The sequence below is a fragment of the Rattus norvegicus genome, chromosome 9, assembly GCF_021556685.1.
Source record: "Rattus norvegicus strain SHRSP/BbbUtx chromosome 9, alternate assembly SHRSP_T2T, whole genome shotgun sequence".
NCBI lineage: Eukaryota > Metazoa > Chordata > Mammalia > Rodentia > Muridae > Rattus > Rattus norvegicus.
Genome location: NC_141542.1, coordinates 58749323 through 58769724, shown reverse-complemented (window position 1 = coordinate 58769724; position 20402 = coordinate 58749323). Strand labels below are relative to the sequence as shown.

General features: G+C 39.4%; 2 long non-coding RNA genes across 3 annotated transcripts in view; one reads left to right on the top strand and one right to left on the bottom strand.

Annotated features, from left to right (window-relative positions):
• Nucleotides 1–18657, bottom strand: part of LOC108352024 (uncharacterized) — a 33279-nt gene extending 14622 nt beyond the window's left edge. Inside the window, exons 1-3 of one of the 2 annotated variants that reach the window (XR_015629112.1) lie at nucleotides 18567–18657; nucleotides 15972–16066; nucleotides 15602–15675 (exon numbers count right to left, since the gene is read on the bottom strand). This is a non-coding gene — a long non-coding RNA (uncharacterized LOC108352024). Of the gene's footprint in view, nucleotides 1–15601; nucleotides 15676–15971; nucleotides 16460–18566 lie in introns of those variants that run through there. The other variant, XR_015629111.1, reaches the window with a different exon arrangement.
• LOC148003703 (uncharacterized) lies at nucleotides 3940–6599 on the top strand. The gene is made up of 3 exons (XR_015629113.1): nucleotides 3940–4214; nucleotides 4460–4650; nucleotides 6418–6599. It is a non-coding gene; the product is annotated as an uncharacterized LOC148003703 (long non-coding RNA).
• Nucleotides 18658–20402: the final 1745 nt, after the last annotated feature.

Genomic DNA, 20402 nt, shown 5'->3' with positions numbered 1-20402 from the left:
ATAAAACAATATGAGTTATAAGTTGAATCAATAATTCAAAATCTCCCATCGATTAAGATCCAAGAACATATAGACTACATTGGTACCATCTACTAACAATTGGAAAAGAAAACACACCTTTTTTTAACATTTAAAAATATAATATCGGGTCTCAACACATAAAATCAAACTCACTATCTTCCTGCCTCAGTACCTGGAATAGGTACTGTTACAGATGTGCACCACTGTACCCAATTTAATGCAAACAATTCATAAATTTTCTACACAAGCATATCAAGAAAGAATAATTCAAAACTCCCTTTATAATGTTGTATGACACTGAAACAAAGTCTAGATGAGGAAAGAGGAAGAAAAGAAAAATCATAGAACAGCATGCCTGGTAAACTCAGGAGCAACCAACTTCAGCAAAATATTACAAAACTAAACTCAACAATACATTGAAATTATCATAAATCACGAAAGTCATGCAAATCAGTAAATGTGATATTCTAGACCAGCAGAGTAAGCATAGGATGGTATTGTCACTGCATAGAAGCATACAAGGAGTTTGACAATTTACCAACCTTAGAAGAAAGTGCCCGTCCTAGGGAAGGAATATGCTTCAACACAAGACGGGCTGCACTGCGTATCACCACTCTACAGCCAGCATCATGCTCATTGCTGAAAAATTGCAAGTTTTCCATCAAGGATTGGGAACAATACAAGGAAGCCAATTCTCTTCTGCACAGCACAGCTAGCGTTACAGTAAGGAAGGGTAGCAAAAGCATCAAGGTAGAGGGGGAGGAAAAGTCAAAAGCTTTCATTTCCAATGGTATGAGTTAACACATAGAAAACTGGAGCATCAAGCTACATTACCACCACTAATAGACTAGTGAGGCACACATATCCACTCATAGAGGCTGTGGTAGGGTGCACAACAGCTTCAAGCCAGAAGGGGTTCCAGCACGAGGAGGGAAAGTGGAGAAGAAGACATAGCCTTAACCAAGAAACTATTGTCAAGTGATACCTTTGGCCAAAGGGGAAATGCATTCTTTCTACTCTAGTACCATTGGGTATATAGGTTACACCTGAAGGCAGGCTTGTGCCAATAAGTCATTGGTCAACACAAAGTGAACTCAGTGGTAACTTTGCTTCATTTCACTTTGATTCTACCTTTTCAGTCTTTCTGGCTCTTTACCTGTTTGCTTGGGGGTGTGTGTGTGTGTGTGTGTGTGTGTGTGTGTGTGTGTGTGTGTTTGAAGTTTCCTTTTACCTTTTTGTTTTGTTACAAGAGATAAAGAACATAAATGTGGGTGTGCAGGGAAGTAGAGAGAATATGGTAGGAGTTAGGGAAGGAGAAAATCATGAAAACTAACACATTGAACTATATGATAAAAAAGGTTTTTTTCAAATAAATTATTTCCTGCCTCAAAAAAAGAAAACAGAAACTCATGTAACAATGGAGACTATTGACACTCAATGTTTAATAAAAGATTTACCTCCATAGTTTACAATTCAGTCAAAAAATAATACACATAATTTTATTTTGCAAATAGAAAAGAGAACTGAATAGATAAGGCACGAAATATTATGTTACAGATATTTAAACAAGTGTGTTTAGAAATATTTCACACCTTTAGTTTCAAGGGATTTCAAATCAAAGCCTTAAGGGAGTTGAATGTTACCAAGACGTCAAAGGACAAAAATATATGTAAAGATGTGGGCTAAAATAGCCCAAACCCTGTTCATGCAGATATAACATATTATTCCCATCAATCTCATTTCTTGGTAATAAATAGAAATGGGATTAAAAAATGATTTTTCAATGAGGTATTTTTCACTATTATGTTAAATACTGTATGATTCACAATAGATAAAATAGCTGATTGTCAGTATTCTCTCTTCAGAGCTAACTGATGGCATCAAGGCAAAAACCTCGTCCCTTCCGTGAATGACAGAGACCCAGCTTCACTCAGGCAAATGTTTGCTTTCTGTGGCTACCAGCACTCACTCAGGGAGAGGAGATACTGACTTTATTAAAGACTGACTCACACTCGTGGGTAAAATAATTACTTTCTTCTCCTTCAAATTCGTAAGTTACGTGTTTCCAGAGTAATCCATAAGTGACTACTATGGAAACTAATTCCCCTCGCCCTTCAAAGCGTCACTTGCAGGCTTTTAGATGGCTTTAATGCCTTTATGAGGAATATAGTTTGGTAGAAGTGCAGTTTTTGCCTTTAAGACTCCTTTGTCTCTATTCGGGATTTTCCCCCTGATTATTATTTTCCAAAGTAAACTTCAAAGCTCAGTTCAGTGGTTGTTAATGTATCTCTTGATAGAGGATACCCAATTGTATTATATGTGGCGATTAAAGTCAGGGACAGAAGTAAATACAGAGAGTCCATAAAAAAAATGACAAAAGAGGTTTCCAACAAGGACGTATCCTCACACCACCCGGCAAATTTATGCAGGATTATTTATCGAATGTCAGGAACAGTGAGCTATTTAGCCACGAGGCTGGAGAAATAGCACATGTAGTATTGATGCGCATACAGGTGCGGAGGAGCACATCGGCACAAAATAAAATGAAATTAAACACCGGGCAGCTCCATATGTCCTGTTACAACTTATTTTCAACTTAGTTTTATTCCTAGCTTTGATGTGTCTGCTACCATTTGATGAACTATGTTATGAAAAAAAAGACTATTAGCTCACTATTTAATTCCCATTTTTATGTATTCAACTATATTTGAATTTCTCAGCCAAGATTTTAATTGATTTTTTTTTTGCTAGTAGCTAGTTGTTAATAGGACGATTTGTCAATATAGTAATAAAACAATTGTCTCTGCTAACTTGGGGAGTTCGGTTCATCAGATAACAAAGTTGACTTTTGTTTCATTAATCGGTTGCAGGTGTGGGGGCTGTTGGACGAAAGATACAAATCCCCATGGAGCTGTGGAGATCTGGGTCAGAGGTCAGGGAGAAATTAGTTAAGCATGATGGGTCAACAGTGATCTAGACAGGTGTCTCAGCCTTGTCTCCCTGTCATTTCCTGTGCTTTTACTTAAACACGGGTCTGTTGCACTCGGCCATAGGTCAAGAAATGGATTTCTCAGGCTAATAAAACAGAAGCCAAAGCTGTGTTGGTCCTGCTCAGAAGCGCAGAATCCTCCATGCATGAACTAACACTAATATCTCAAGATAAAATGTCTTCCTCTGTCTTGTATGGTTTCAAAGACATTTGTGAAATCTGTGTACGCCCAGTCTAAAAAACATTAATGATGGTCCCTAAGGAGACACATACTTTATTTTTCAAGAAAGGAAAATTAAATATAAGGTATCTATTCCTATACTGAAGGAAACAGTTTCAGAGGCGATCTGATGCCAATCACATGACATTTAATATTTGGAAATTTTCCATTTTCACATTCTCTTTCTTACTGATAGGCATGGAGGTCTTGGTTTGGTCCTTGTTATTGCACTGACTTAGGATGCATGTTTCTGTGTTATTTCTGTCCTAGTAGTAGTAATAGCTACTTTCTACTATCTACACAATAGTGTGAGACGAAGGCTGGATGCAAACCAGGGTTTCTGGTCCCGAGGAAGACCCATGTAAGGACTTATGAGCATGTCAGCTTACAAAATGAACAATCAGCCCCGCACACTAACTTTTAAAATGTCTTGCAAATGAAAAGCAAAATTTGCAAGGCTTTTATAATAAAGTTTGAGTTAAAAGTGTCTGGAGGCCTTAAAGACCACACGCATACATACCTGGTTAAATCTCTTTCCTAACAACATGTTTCCTTAAACTCAAGTTTAAGACCTTGATAGGCAAACATCTATCCCAGAGCCTTACCCCCAACTTTTTATTTTTGCTGTTTTATTTTGGGACAAGGTTTTGATCAGTTTCTCAGGTTGCCTCAGGCTCTATTTATAACTAAGGCTGGCCTTGAATTTGCCAGTCTCTTGTGTTAGCCTCAAAGGGAGCTGCGATTAAAGACAGGTATCACCATGTCTTTGTATTAAAAAAATAAATAGGAGTTGGGGATTTAGCTCAGTGGTAGAGCTCTTGCCTAGCAAGCTCAAGGCCCTGGGTTCAGTCCTCAGCTCCAAAAAAAATAAAAAATAAAAAATAAAAACAAAAACAAATAAATAAATCCAAAGGAAAGCTTAAACTCAGGGGAGAAAATGATGAAGAGTTGATGTGGAGAAAATCACACTGATGTCATCTTCAGGTAAGTTAGCCAGCCCTTAGGAAAGAAGTAGAAGTGCTATGCCCTACTCCACTGGGAGTGAACTGAATGCTTGTTGGCCTGCATGGCAATAATTACTCATGCCTCTTGCTAAGATATTATACAACACTTAAATATTTAATGATGTGGGATTGAGAAAATGGACATATTTTTTTTTTTTTAGTTTTAGTTCTGGATTCCACTTCCCTTCCTCTTTTTATTTATTTTTACTTTTGTTTCATGTATAGAACTGTTTTGTCTGCAGACATGTCTAAACCGTGGCCATGCAGCTTTCCAGGAGACCAGAAGATGGCTTAGATCTCCTGGAACTGGGGTTAGAGCTGTTGCCAAGCCTACATAAGGAAGCTGAGACCTGCTTTTGTAGCCAGTGCATGTGACAGCGAAACCATCTCTCCAGTCACCAACTCTAATTTCTAAGGTGTGCATTTTTTTCAGTCAATATTTCAACATCTCTGAGAAGTTTCCTAAAATCAGTAAATCACTGGGGTTTTGTTGTTGTTGCTGTTGTTGTTGTTGTTGTTGTTGTTTGGTTTGTTTGTTTTTCTGGAGTACATGGAAATGTTGTAGGTAGGTTTTAATGACTCATGGAACGACTGCTTCTGTTATGCAATGTTTGACTCTCAGATTAGGAGTGACAGAGATGTTAATGCCTTTAAGCCTCCCTTGAACCATCTCTTTTGTGCAATACTGTTTATATCTTTGCTTGGTTATTTGAGGAAGAATTAGTTATTATAAATCAGGACGGCCTTGAACAGGAGCCCTCCTGTCTTTGCCTCCCAAATCTTGAATTGCAGCTGAGTCACTGTATCTGCCCAATGGGACATTTATCAATCTATCCACGCACCTTCATATCCTGTCACTACGTAGCTGGAAATTCTGCCAATTATCAATGTCAGTGTTGGAATTAAACATAATTCGCCAGTAGCTGGTGCTGTGTATGGGGAGTTTGGCTCTTCTGTTCTGTATGTGCCTGTGGTGTCACCAGACCTCATTTCAACTTGGAGCGGTTACTTTTCGAACACTGTGTTAAACAAATTAAATGTTCATACGATGCATTCTCCTAACAAGGCCCTGAGTAAAGGGACCTGTAGGTTTGCAGCTCTCATGCTTTTAAGTCTTTGGAAGGCTGTGGTGTGTTGGAACACTCAGACAGGCACACTCCGGAGGGTAAGGATACTTCTGCCGCCCTGCAGGGCAGGAGATGTCGCAGTCACACAAATGACTGTAAGGATGTGTACTCCCAAACATTTGAACCTAAGTGGGGACTACTTCTGGTAAAGCCTGAAGTTCTCAGGAAGAGAAGGATCAGTAGCTGGGAGATTGTGTGCATCTCTCTCTTCAGACTAAAGGAAGCCGTGAAGGAAAACCTGTAGAAGGACCCTCAAGATGTATTAAGAAGGGGGCTGGAGGGATGGCTCAGCGGTTAAGAGCACTGAGTGCTCTTCCAGAGGTCCTGAGTTCAAATCCAAGCAACCACATGGTGGCTCACAACCATCTGTAGTGAGATCTGATGCCCTCTTCTGGTGTGTCTGAAGACAGCAACAGTGTACTTATATATGATAAATGAATAAATCTTAAAAAAAAAACAAACAAACAGAAGCATCAGACCAGAACTGGGTAAAAAAAACAAACAAAAGATGTATTAAGAAATGGCCACGGTCATCTTTTCTTCTTTAATGTTAACATGGAAGATAGCAAGTCGCTCATGGCCTTTCCAGTTGATATAACATGAATTATTGTGATATAAAAGTATACAGTGGATTGATCTGGTAGCTGTATTTATTTACCTTTGTTAGTCCCCAATAGCCACACAGAGAAACCAAGATTTATTTCAAGGCGCATCTATGTTAGGGTCTGTGATTTGCTGAAGAATAATACCCCAGACTCAAAGAGTATGCAAAAGCAAAGAGCATTGATTCAGCAGAATTTCCTGCAGGCAGAGATCTCTCCCTTTGGGGATGGAGACCCCGAGTAGGCTCACAGGCCCAGTTTTTATTGTTAGGGGAATTTCAGGAGGGGTTTGTACCCAGTTACCTTGTGTGCTGGTTTGCATATGTTTGGTCCAGGGCCTGGCACTATTAGAAGGTGTGGCCTTGTTGGAGGAAGGGTGTCACTGTGGGGGTGGGCTTGGAGACCCTCCTCCTAGCTGCCTGAGGATGCTCAGTCTGTTCCTGGCTTCTTTCAGATGAAGATGTAGAACTCAGCTCCTCCTGCACCATGTCTGCCTGGATGCTGCCTTGCTCCCACCTTGATGATAATGGATTGAACCTCTGAACCTGTTAAGCCAGCCCCAATTAAATGTTGTCCTTTATAAAACTTGCATTGATCATGGTGTCTGTTCATAGCAATAAAACCCTAATGAAGACACTTTGATTGGTTAGCTCTATCGCTAGGGGTCTGACTGATTCTACCATTGGTTAGGCTCTGGAGACCTCCTGGGGGGATCGCTTTCTCATGTTAGCTGCTTGTTCTCACTTCAGGCCCAATGACAAGGTATCCTCGGATTGGTTGCCTGTGACTGTGGTTGGCTGACCACAGTTTCCTTGGATCCAGGTTCTCCTTTCTGGGAAACAGAAGCATAGGTCTAGCCTCCCAAACTGTCAGTTTTCACTCTGGCTAACTCAGTCCTCTCACCTCAATAACTGGGCAGCTAAATGATCTACCTTAACCCCCTATGCTAAGCTGGCTACCTCCCATCCCCATGATACTTGTAGTTTAATATTGTTCTAGCTCTCTCTGCCTCAGGTGTTTCTGCCTATGGCTTTTTCATGGACCCTCTCCTCCTTATGGTCAATGTGAACCTCCCTCCCTCTTGCCCTCCTGTTCCCTCCACTCTTTTCCTTGTTCCTCACCCTGTATTCCCCTTCTCATCTCTATGTCATCTCTCCCCACCCCTCCCCTTCCTCCCCACCATCCATAAAGCTTCTTTATTCTCCTCTCATGGTCTCCCTTCTCTTCTGATCATTCTGAGGAATACCAAGTCTATATCAAGGAACAAAAGACAAGAACAAAAAATATTGCTCACTAATAGGAAAATATTGGGGTCCCATTGTGGTTTTACAACTGTGCAAATCAAGTTCAAGCCACTTGTATAATTTCTAGCCTTGACCAAGCTTCCGAACTCCAAAAATCCCACCACACTTTTTCTGAATCCCAAAGTCATTTTTATGCTGCCAGTTCAGTTGCATTACAAGATACTGTGACTACCTCAGACTCCTTTCCCATAGGTAACACTTTTCTCTCAAATTATTTTCAAGGAAACACTGAAAACAAGAAAAAGGGTCAATAAATATCCTTTTTATTCCTGGCAAATTTTTTCTACTTGACTAAAGACCACCACTAACATCGTGTGGTCTTTGTTCTATTTTAAGGACTAGAAGCTTAATCATCTTCAAGTAAATTGTCTATTATGTGACTGTATTTTTCTATGATGTAAATTTGATGTACACACATTAAGTTGTTCTCAAATACCAATAGTGGATGTTAAACTTTAGTGCCTGAATTTTAAGATTTTACTTAAAAGTGCATTAAGAGCCACTTTATTTTACATGCCCCAATGCAAATTAAAATCAGTTTTATGTTAACATACTCAAGCACTCACTACACTAACTAAAAATTCGGTGTTCTAGTTTTAGCAATAAATACAGTTATATGTTATGAGGCATTTACGGTGTTAGGATACACTAGACTGCTGGTATACAGACACGGTCTAATGGAGAGTTTGGTGGGTGAGACCCTCTGATCTGTCTGATTCTTCTGTTTAGTTAGATCTCCCGTATACATTAACAATACAAATTTAGGGTGGAGATATTGATTTAAACTACTTTGACTGGTTGAGTAAAGCTGAGAGACTCACTAGCTATGTCCCAAGTGGCTCTCAATAATGAACTACAAACCGCACAACCTGACATGGTAGCTCACTGCTATGTGAAAAGGTTTAGCTCAGATCTTCAGAATGGTTCTTCCTCTCTAGGATGCTCTACCAACCTGGCTCTGGCTAGTGACATTTTGCTGTTTTCTCTTTTTGTTGTCGTTGTTGTTGTTGTTGTTGTTGTATCATGAGTTTAAACAAATGAGATTTTGTAGTGGGTGTTTATGGCTTGATTCTAGATAATCAGAAATAACAGTTTCTCCCATTTTGGAAATAAAGCTTTCCTAAACTTAAATTTCTTTCATTAAAAATTTTTATCATGAAAAGGTTATGTTATGAAACATTTTTGATTCTCGGATTCTCGTATATGACTCCTTGCTGGGTACCCCCCAGGCAACACACAGAGAACTACAATAAATGAATCTTCATGCATACAAAAGACAAATAAATGTGACCTCACCTGAAGGGTATGATAAAATTAAGCCATATTTTACCCAGAATTAATCTCCTGTTAATTATTTCTGAAATATAATATTAAAAAAAGCAAAGGTATATCTTTGATAGACTTGAGTATCTTAAGACAAATTTCCACTTGAAAACAAAAGAAATTAATCATAAACATAAAGCCACCAGTTGGCCCCCAATACCATGGCATAAATCGGATGCATTTAAAAATTATACACAACTATTTGAAGTGATTTTACATTTTTATATTTTAGAGTTGGCAAGAAGATAAATGTCATAGTTTTCCTACTGTTTTAAAATTAAATAGATGCTCAATTTTGTAGGTGAGCTCTCTATTGGTGCCAAACGGTGATTGCCAAGTATGGTGCAGACAGTGCCAGGCTGTCAATTGCTTTTATTCAATTACTAAGTCACTACAGAAAATGTCTTTTCTGTGCTATCCAGAGCTGTTACCCATGGGTTCCCACTGCCCAACTCCACGTCCTTCTGATTTCAGCAGAATTGAATGTGTGCTCCTCAAAAATTGATAAAGCTGTTGTTTTTTCGCCTTCTCAGAACCCAGTATTGCTACAAGTGGCCCCAAATTTGAGACTAGATACACCAAAGGCCCTAGGGGAAAACCTACCACATTGTCACACTAAGGAACATAGTAATACATTGACTCCAAAGGGCGTATGTTCAGGCTCACAAATCCCTCAGCCCTCATCGGAGAAGCCACTCCCTGCAGTAGATGCTAATTAGCACAGAGATCCATAACTGGACAATATGCAGAGACAGAAGCTTTGAAGGACTCAGCCCCAATGTAACATCTTCCTAAAACCCTTTCTGTAAATGTTCAGAGACCTACACAGAAGAGGAGACAGAAGGACTGTAAAGGACCTGTAAAGGACCCAGGGGGTGGATGACTCCAAGGGGACACCCCCAGACACAGCAGGAATGATATATAGGTGAACTCACAGAGACTGGGAGAACACGTAGATGTCACATGTGGATTTAAAACAGACAAAGCCCTAGCACTGAGGCAGAAGTGGACACAAAGTTCCACCTGTAAGCAAGAAGCTATCCTCAATCGGTACTTGCTGGCAGGAGAAAAATCAATTCTTCTCCAATAGAGGGTCACTTGATATATCAACCAAAGCCTCACGGGCAGGCTTCACGTCCAGGAGACATTGGCCAATGTAAAATGATCCTATGCTTTCTGTGTGCTTTTCTGTTTTGTTTTGTTTTATGTCTTAGTGATTTTATTGTTGTTTGTTTTCATTGTCATTTGTTTGTTTTTCTTTTTGAGAGAGAGAGAGAGAGAGAGAGAGAGAGAGAGAGAGAGAGAGAGAGAGAGAGAGAGAGAGAGAGAGAGAGAGAGACCATGAAATTGGGTGAGTGGAAAGGTGTCAAGAATATAGGAGACATTAGGGAGGGAAAGGGTGTGATAAAATTATATCGTATAACATTTTTTGAATAAAAGCATCTTAATGACATACATAGCAGGGTTTTTTCATTTTTAAAGCTGTGCTTGGTGTGACACAGCAAGCAGAACTGATCAAGCAGAACAGGTGGAAGACAAAGTGATACGATCTCTTAGGCCCACCGAAGCTGAGGTATAGGTACAGCTTTAAATAAGGATCCGTAGACATTCAGGCTTCTGCAAATTTCTAGATGTATTTTTTTCTAGAATGTGTGTGTGTGTGTGTGTGTGTGTGTGTGTGTGTGTGTGTGTGTGTATTCCAGCTATATCCTTTATGGTCACATTGGCTCAGGAGCTCATAGCCTTTTTGGCATGTGTTTATTCATCTGTGAAATACAGACATACACATGTAAATATACATTATATTATATATAAATATATCCAATTAAGGCAGGGGAAAGTATATCCAGTTATATTAGCTTTACTTGCCAATATTACTCAAGACACTATTCTGCACATGTTTTACTTTGTTTTCTAGCCATAGATAACTTAAACCATGTCTGAATTGAGTCTTTCTGCTAGATTTACTAAAACTCTCCATTCTGCCCACTCCTATGCTATGGAGAAGCAACTGCACACACCCTCGTCCTCATCATCTCTGGACCCAGGATTGAAGTCACCACATTCACCTTGTCCTTTAGGGATGGTGAGGCATTGCTACTGAGGCACAATTAAGCACCACTCCTTTTTGACCAGGTAAATTGGTTATCAGAGCACGTACATACAACGTAATAGTCTACTTCAATAAAGATGAGCAGAAACAAATCCTGAAAGCATCCTAGCTTGGATGCACAGGGAATTTTGGCCTTCAAGATTCCAGCCTTATCCAGTCTGGTCACATTGGCTCAGTAGCTCGCAGCCTTGAGATTGGCTATGTGGGTACCGTAAGCCTCTAAAGTCCGGACAGCTGCCCTAGGAGGTGGAAGATTTTAAGACCCATCACTAGGAAAGCTGCACCCATCCTAGTGTCCCACTGTCATCTGTTGATTCTCCAAAGATTGCAGCGGGGCAGTATCTCTCATGTGAATGCATATAAAACAAAGTTAATTATAATGCACGTAGCCTACGTGTTATGATTATATTTCTAATGCCTGCTCCCTCACTGCCACAGGAAAAAAAATGTAAGGGACAGTGTTTATAAACTGCCAATAGGTGGGCACATTTTAATGACATCAGAGAAGATAAATAGGAACCATTGAGCTTTCTAATTAATCCATTTCTTTAAAAAATATTAATAGCCATTTGGTAACAGGACGCTGTAAATTATATCTTTATTTTTTGATACCTTTGTGTTTGCCTATACACATATATTGTTTGATGAACCAAATGCTGATTTTCTCCTGCAGCCTTTTCCATAAGGCTTTCTGTTAAACTTCATGAAAACAGTATTTACTTAAATATATTCCAGTGTGAATAGGTGAATTACTGATATTCATTCTTCAATTAATAATACTTTAGGCAAAAAGGACTGGTGGATAATATGTGGAAGTGAGATGTATGTGTGTGTGTGCATGATGTGACTGTGTGTGTGCGCGTGCATATGTGTGTGTGTGTATGGTGTGACTGTGTGTGTATGGTGTGACTCTGTGTGTGTGTGTGTGTGTGTGTGTGTGTGTGTGTGTGTGTTTGTAAAACTGTGCTCCTTCTCTTAAGGCATCATGGGGCATAAGTTGTTTTCAAGCAAGCCTCGGACTCCTACAGCTCCAGCTGTCATGTGTAATTAAACATTTGGCCTCCACAATTACTCTACCGTGTACATATGCCAGCATCTCAAGCTTGGAATATGCATTTCAAAGAAGTATAATTCCCTGGAAATCCTAACTTGACAGGAGCAAAGACAGCCTGAAGGAAAGTAGTCACCGAAAACTGTAAGGTCGGGATCTGATGATTAAAAAGGGAGCTTCAAGAAGGACGGCCCTCAAGTAAGCCAATGGGGAAAGCGAGGGCAGTCGGCAAGCAGACTTCTGTGTTGGGATTCTGAGTGGGAACCTCTTGGGGTAATTTAATATTATCAGTGTGGTTCACCTTGCTGCATTCATCTTGCCATTAATATCATTTAAGGAGGTATTTTTTCCTAAAGCACATTTAGAATCACTGATTTCCTCATGAATCTTTAAAACCTTAAATTGATGATTCATGTTAAGTCTGGAGTTGATCTTCTCAGAAACCATTCCTCCCCATCTCTCTCTGCCCATTGCCTCGCTCTTGAAACACAGATGATTCCACTTACCGATGGATTTCGAGATTGCAGAAAAATAGAGGCGCATAATGCTGAGTTGACATTTTCACTACAAACATGTTTGTAGCGATTTGTCTCAATTACATTCCCAATGGTGCAAGAATAAAGCTGGTCATATAATTGCCATTAAAATGCAATTTTTTAGTAGAGGCATTTGAATAAACTAATATATTAACAAAACTGCCATTTTTTTTTCAGGCAAGTCTCTTAGGTGTAGTCAGTGTTACGCGTGCTGTATTCAGAAGGTACATAAAAATGTTCTTAAATTGCTTCACAGAGAACTGACATGACTGAGCAGCATCCTTCCTCTTCTCAGAAAATATTAATTCACCCCCAAAGCCAACCCACACTCGAGTTGTCTCTCCTCCTAGCAATAGTAAAGACATACAGTGTACAAGATCACGAACTCTCACGATTGACTTTCTAATCCTGCATCAGAATTTTACTGGTAGGTGCAATTGGGTGACTCGCGACACACACTATTTGTAGGAGATGGTTTTCAAAATTCCATCTAGAATGCAATGCAAGTATTTATTGTTAGTCTTCACCAAGGTACCATGCAGTAGATAACACCTTACCGTTCACCCAACACCCCTGTGATACAATCGCTACCATTGTGGAAGTCTCAGACCAATAAAAACGAATAGTTTCCCATCTCCCTTTCAAATGGGAGAATTTACCATCATTTAAGTTGCTCCTTGGTGTTTGCATGTCAGATGAGACTTGTGAATGTTTTCCAGATTAAGAGAGACGGCTTTGACAGAGCGAACAAATCTTTACGCTAAATAGTAATCATCTCCGGAGTCTCCAATTTAGTACAGAGAAGAAATCAAAGAGACATCTGCATCTTCCTACCTTGGTAAGTCTTCAAGGATTCATCTAAACTATCATCTTACCTGTACTATTATAATTACATCAGACAAATTTGGTACAAATGTCACATTTCGGGCAAAGCAAGAAAACATATCAAGTAACTGCAGATGAGGAATTTGAATATTCCGAAAAACCAAAGTAGACAGGAATAAAACAGGGGCAATTTTCAAATTGACTGGATGCAAGCCATTGATCCAATTATGTTTATCTGATAAAATAAATACAAAGATTGATGGCCGAGCTAATCTAGGCAATATTGCTGGCTCTAGGATGTGAGCAGACTGTAAGCACTTTCTGCACATACAGCACCCTTTGCTAAAGATGACAAATTTTGGATACCTTCAAGACCCAGAACATGTTGCATTTTGTACTTTCTGAATGTCTCCCAAAACATACACTCTGTACTGTACTGTATTTATTTAAAAAAAAGGCTTGGGACTGACCAAACCTCTTAGACTTGCTGCCAACCTGATGACCTAGGTTCAATACCCATGGCCCATGGGATAGAAGAGAAGCACCATGTTGTCCTGTAACTGCTACATGCACGGCAGCACACATACCCATGCATGCACATAACAACAACGAGAAATAAACCAATAAACTAAAACAAAGAAACAAAACCCAATTCTAACATATGTTTCCTTCATCTGTGGATTTCACAGTGTTAAAGTTGTTTGCTTTGTTAAACGGGTTCTCAAAAGAGGTGGCTAAGCATATGATTATAGCTGTACTGACAGATGACTTTATTGTGTATATGTAGAAAATGTCAAATAATCTAAAAGCAATCTACCAAGTAACTCTAATAAGCAGACTTGGCAAGAGACTCTAATCACACGCTAAATATATAAGATCTGACTGAATTTCTAACAGCAGCATTAAGAAGTTTAGAAACTGAAAAAGAATTAGAGTATCAAGAGAGCAGGAAGTAAAATACTGACACATAAACCAGTCAAAATACGCGTGGGACTGGGTGGGAAGTACAAAGAGAGGAAGAAGCCAAGGAAGAGATTGGCAACCAAGGTGTTTTGTGATGTGAGCTGTATTATGTGCAATGATTGGTGCTGTGTTGATGCTGTGATGCTATGCTGGATGCCACACTGTTCGTTACATGCTATGCCGTGCTGTGTGCCATAATGGATGCTGAAAGTTTGTTATGTGCCAGGCTGTGCACCGCACTGTGTGTTGTGATCTATGTCATGCTGTGTACCACATTGTATGTTCTATGCCATGTTGTATGCTGTGTTGGATGTTCTATGCTGTCTTCTGTGTTAGGTCCTGTGTTGTGCTGTGTACCATATTGTATGTTCTATGCTGTGTTGTATACCATGTTGTATGCTGCATTGTATGTTCTATGCCGTGTTCTACCCTGAATCATGTACCACGTTGACAGCCAAGAGGCTCGTGTCAGTAAAACATTCGGTTGTTCCGTCCTGGTCCACAAGCTGACTCCATCCAAACACAATCTTGGGAATTTTAGAAACTGACACATTAGTCTCAGTTTGTTAGGAACATGGAGGAGACATAGGCTAGCTAGATGACTGAAAATGACCAAGCCAACGTGCTTACATGTCCATAATGGTAAAGCCAGATGGTGGTGTGTTTAAACAACAACAAAAACAGAGACAAAACTGTAAGAGTCACAGACCAGAAACCCAAGCACAATGTGAGGACAGTGAAGTTCACTGACTGGGAAAGGAATTGGACGGTACAGTGGGGAGGGAAGAAACTTATTTCAATGTAAGCTCCAGAAACAGTTGGATATTCACACCCAAGTAATAAAGGAAAAGAGCATCTTTTAAGTAATCCTTTCAAGTTCTAATGTGCAGTAGGTCTAATATAGTTGCAATGTAGCTCTAATATTAAAAAACAAAAAGTATAAATCTTTGGAAGATAACACAAGGAAAAGCTGCTTCTGATTCTGATGGAGGTGAACATTTCTTAGCCAGGCACTAAATGCATGATTAATTAAGGGGAAACTGATAGTGACTTGAAAGCCTTTTTTTTTAAGAACACTATACTAAGCTGGGCTTGGTAATCCCACTACCTTGGAGGATAAAAAGTTTGAAGGCAAGACCCTGCTCCAAAATAAATAACCAGATAATTATGAATCCACCGACAACTGTTACTTCACTTATTGGAATATTATTCAACACTAAAGAGAAGCAGACCACTACTTCAAAAAGAAGAAGAAGAAGAAAGCAGTATGCATCTACTGTCCAGGCCATGTGCTAGTCCAAAAGACTCAGGTTAACACTCTTTATTCCGTGCACATGACACTTCACCGACCCAGCAGAACCCCTCTGGCGGCCCGGGTCTTGAAGTGAGGAAGGCACTTACCTGTGAAGGCATGTATAAGGATTTCCAGTGTAGAAAACAGGTCAATATCTTTTTCTATATGTCACAATGGGAACACCGTATATCCTTTAAAATCACCAACTGGTACATGGCTGCAGACTTACCCGCTAGGGTGGCTGAACGAGGAGGACTGCTTGAGCCCAGATTTCAGGGGTATCCTGAGCAATACAGAGAGACCCTGTGTAAAAACAAAATAAAACAGGAAAAACAATAAGCTTAAGTAGTTCATTTTATTCACGTAAATTATGTCAGAGTAAGAGAAAAGTGGACTCAGAAATTAGAAGGGATTAACAAGGAAAACTAATACCATTATAGAGGTAAAAGGAGTTTTTCAATAAAGTTGATTAGATCAAGAGGTTGGGAACAGATTTGAGTATGTTCTATACAATTAAATGAAATAAACTGTCCTCTGTGAAGACCGCAGTGACAGACCGCAGGTGAACAAGTCTCAGTGTACAGGAAGAAAGTCCTTGCCTGTGGTGAATACAGCTTAAGGTCGCTACTCTGCATTCCCAGACGAGACGCCTTCTGAATTCACAGTGTGACTTTCTAGGTCCCAGGAGAGCTTCCTTTGCAGCAAAGGAAAAAAACAAACAAATAAACAACTAGTGAAGTCAATTCTGCTGAAGTCACTTAATTACCTAGCTGAACTATGAGCAATTAAGTAGAGAAACAAATCCACCTAAACAGCCCAACATTTTCTCAGCCAAGGCACCTCCACAAAGAGGCTAAATTCCTGCCGACAGTAGATCAATGTCAATGAAGATCTGAAGGAGAGGGTGTCTCAAGAATTTTATAATCAGATGAAGGTTTCTTCTAGTTCAAAAGGACCAAAGTGACACCAATAATCCCTTCTGGGAAAAATAAAGAATGTTATTTGAAGATGAAATTCAACCAAGTAATAAAATCAAATTAAGCACATATGCACACACACACATACACACACATACACACACACACACACCAACTTAATGACAGGAGATAAAAGCTAGCTAGGATTTTTTTAACACTTGTATGTGCCTAGTACATTAGTACTAACAATCATGCAGGTGATCTAAGAGGGAATGTAATCTACAGGCACAAACACAGTAATGGGCAGTAGACTGCACACAGGCATGTGACTGAATAGACTACTTCATCTGGGGGAAACACAGGATGATGCACAGGCTAGATAAACATTTACAGAACAAAGACAAGAGACATTAACATTATTTTCTTTTGGTTCTTTTTTTTTTCCGGAGCTGGGGACCGAACCCAGGGCCTTGCGCTTCCTAGGCAAGCGCTCTACCACTGAGCTAAATCCCCAGCCCCCAACATTATTTTCTTATTAAAAAAAAGCCTTCCTATAAATTGTCCAGGATGAATAAGCATGTACTGAATACTTCAGGATTCCAATTTTGTTCTCTTCTGGTTATTCGGGTAACGGAAGCCAGCACTCTCTGGGAAATATAAGCACTGAAGGTGTTTCTTTCTGAGTAACAGGGAATGTCAGTGTTTCTTGGTCTGCTTTCCCATATTGCTTAAACATTCAGTAATTAACATAACTGGAAATGAAACAAGAAGGCCATGTGAAAGCCATAGGAAACACCGTCTTCCATTTGCAGGGAAAGGAGCAGCTTTGGAAGTGATAATACACAATGTAGTCATGTGCTGATCCAAGGAGGAAGCCTGTATCTCTCTGTATTGATGCTATAGTGAATGGGCCAGACATCGGAACAATCAATAATGCATGGTAAGTAGCTTCCTTTGGTATGCCCCCCCACCAATGTGAGCTGACAATCTGCTTGGAGCCCAGTGTTTGGAGTAACCATGAATCTGAACTGCTTGCTACTCTCCAGATTTCAGCTTTTAGACCCTTTGCTTCAATCATAATTCTGTAAGCCTAGGCATAAAAAAACACAAGGCAGCTTATTTCTTTGAGGCGCCAACCCTGAAAGTTAGCATGTCAAGCAAAACTCGTATTTAATTAAGTATGTATGCTCTTCTCTGGTCTCACTTAGCTTTCCTCATATTTTGTTTCTGTTTGTTGTTTTACAGATGCCTCTTCAAGTAAGGAAAGAAATCCTTCTTCCATCCAAGATGGATACAGAACACAGCCACATGTGCACACATGTATACACATACACACATATATATACACACACATACATACACATACATATACATATATACACATATATACATATACACATGTGCACACACACATATATATACATATACACATATACACATAAAGATACACACATGCACACACATATACACCTACATATATACATATACACACATACAGATATATATACATATACACACATACAGATACATATACATACACCATATATATGTATACGTATACACATATGTATACGTATACATATATATGTGTATATACATATACACATAAGCACATACATATACATACACTCACAAATGCACACACATTTATACACACATATACATATACATATATGTATATACATAAACACATACACACATATACACATATATAAACACATACATATACATACATACACATACACATATACACATACATATATACACATACATACATGTATACATATAAATACATACATATACAAACATGTATACACATAAATACATATACATACACACATACATATGCACATATACACATACATATATACATATACACATACACATACATATATATAAACACATATACATATACACATATACACATACATATATAAACACATATATGCTACATATACACATACATATACACATATATGCAGAAACACACACACACGTACATACATGCACAAAAGCACATACATCTATATCTATACACATATACACATGCCTAACTACACACACATACACATACACATGCACACACACACATATATGCCTCCACATACGTTAATATTTACATTAGTTGAGGAACAGAGAGAAAGCATTCAGCCTTAGAGAAGATCTTGAATAGGTTGGTAGTAGGATGAAGGACATTTTCTGCGTTGCTGGTGAGGCATAGCAGCTGAAGGGAAAGGGATGTCTGTCACACAGTGGCTGAAAGCTTAGTGAACTTACCTTGTGGCGATAATGAGAAACAGGCCATTCCCTCTGAAGATCTGCTAGAATGAGCTAGCAGTGGTTAGAATATGAAAGGACATGCAGATTGCTACAAAAAGGGAGAAAAGACACAGCACATGGGAAAATGAACACAAGAGTGTGATTGCCTGCTTCTCCAGAAGTCACGATAGCAGGGAATGGCGGCTCATGCCTATCAACTCAGCTTTGAGGAGGCTGAGACAGGACTGCCACACGGGCATAAGAATTGCCTTGGTTACAGGGTGAGACCCAGTCTGTCTTAGTACACTATCTCCAAAAGTTTACCCCGCCCCCTTTTGTAGGAAAGTGGAGAATGAGAAATTTGCATCCATTTGAGCAGTTGTGTTGTTATAGAGATGCATGGGCAGACTAGGAGACTTGGTGAGCATGGAGTAAATCTAAGACAACACCCACGCTGCTTCTGACAATTCATAAAACATCCAAACATTGACCCCCAGGATAAGGAGCAAGCTCTCTGCAGAGGCGGAAAGCTTTCTTTAAAGTGCACGAGCTTCTTAATCAATCCAGGGCTTAGAGAGCTCTAGGGAGCAGCCCTGGAGACTTCTCAGCTGAACCCAAAGAGAAAAGGGCTTCACTGTGAATGCTTTGCGGAAGATTCTTTTCTCTTCTGGAGAATTTTGAGGGTTTTATTTTGACGTTTGTCCTTGGTTCTTAACCCGATCTTTCTGTTTACTCCAGGTTAACCTCTAACCTTCACGGTGCCTCCTACCTCAGCTTGCCTAAAACTGGTTTGACAAGCATGTGCCACCACCACATCTGGCTTTATCTCATGGAATTAGCTTCAGTACAATCCAGGCTTCTCCGTTTCATAAAACTTGTCATCCAATGGAGTATAGATGGCTTGCACTTCACCAGACAGCATGAAGCCAGGATTAAGAAGGTCCTAGAAGATATGGATATCATTCTGGGAAAGAGATTGACAGAAGCAACCAGTTTTGTAACTTTTGTTTTCTGGGACTTCGGGGACACAAGCTCAGTTTCTAGCGCCCATGTCAGGCTCACAACCCACAGCCACATATAACTCCAGTTCCAGGAGATCAAGTGATTCAACAGCCTCTTCTGGCCTCTGAATTCAGCTGCATACGCATGGCATTCATTCACAATGACACTATACATCATAAAAATTTAAATCAATAAAATATGTTTAAAAGAAATATAAAGGAGAAAATATCTTATATCAAAGAAACATCACTCCATATGAAAAAATGAGACTTTATTTAATGTACACCTTTTATGAGACAGATTTTATCTCTGTAAACTACTTTGACATGGACTTTCTTTTTTTTTTTTTTTTTTCGGAGCTGGGGACCGAACTCAGGGCCTTGTGCTTGCTAGGCAAGCGCTCTACCACTGAGCTAAATCCCCAACTGACATGGACTTTCAAGCTTCTGATTTTCAGGTTCAAACCACTAAACCCATTACTTAAACCCTTTTTACTTTATAAACAACAACATCAGCAATAACAAAAGGCTTCCCTTACCTTCTTTTTTCAAGTGTATACATATTCACTTTGGAAAACATAAAGCAGTGTCTTTTATTGAAATGTTTACATGCATACATATCATGTACTTGTAAATCTCCCATCTCCCATCCCCCCTGCCTTATCTGTCCAGCTGTTGATTACCTTTCTCTTTCCAAACATCCCTACAAATCTTCCAATTTGTGTCTTTTTTACTGTAATCCAAGCTCCTGCATGTGAGAGACAACATACAGTATTTGTCTGATTTTTGGTTCATTTTGGTACAATGATACCCAGTTATTTTTACTTACCCACATATGACATAATCAACTCTT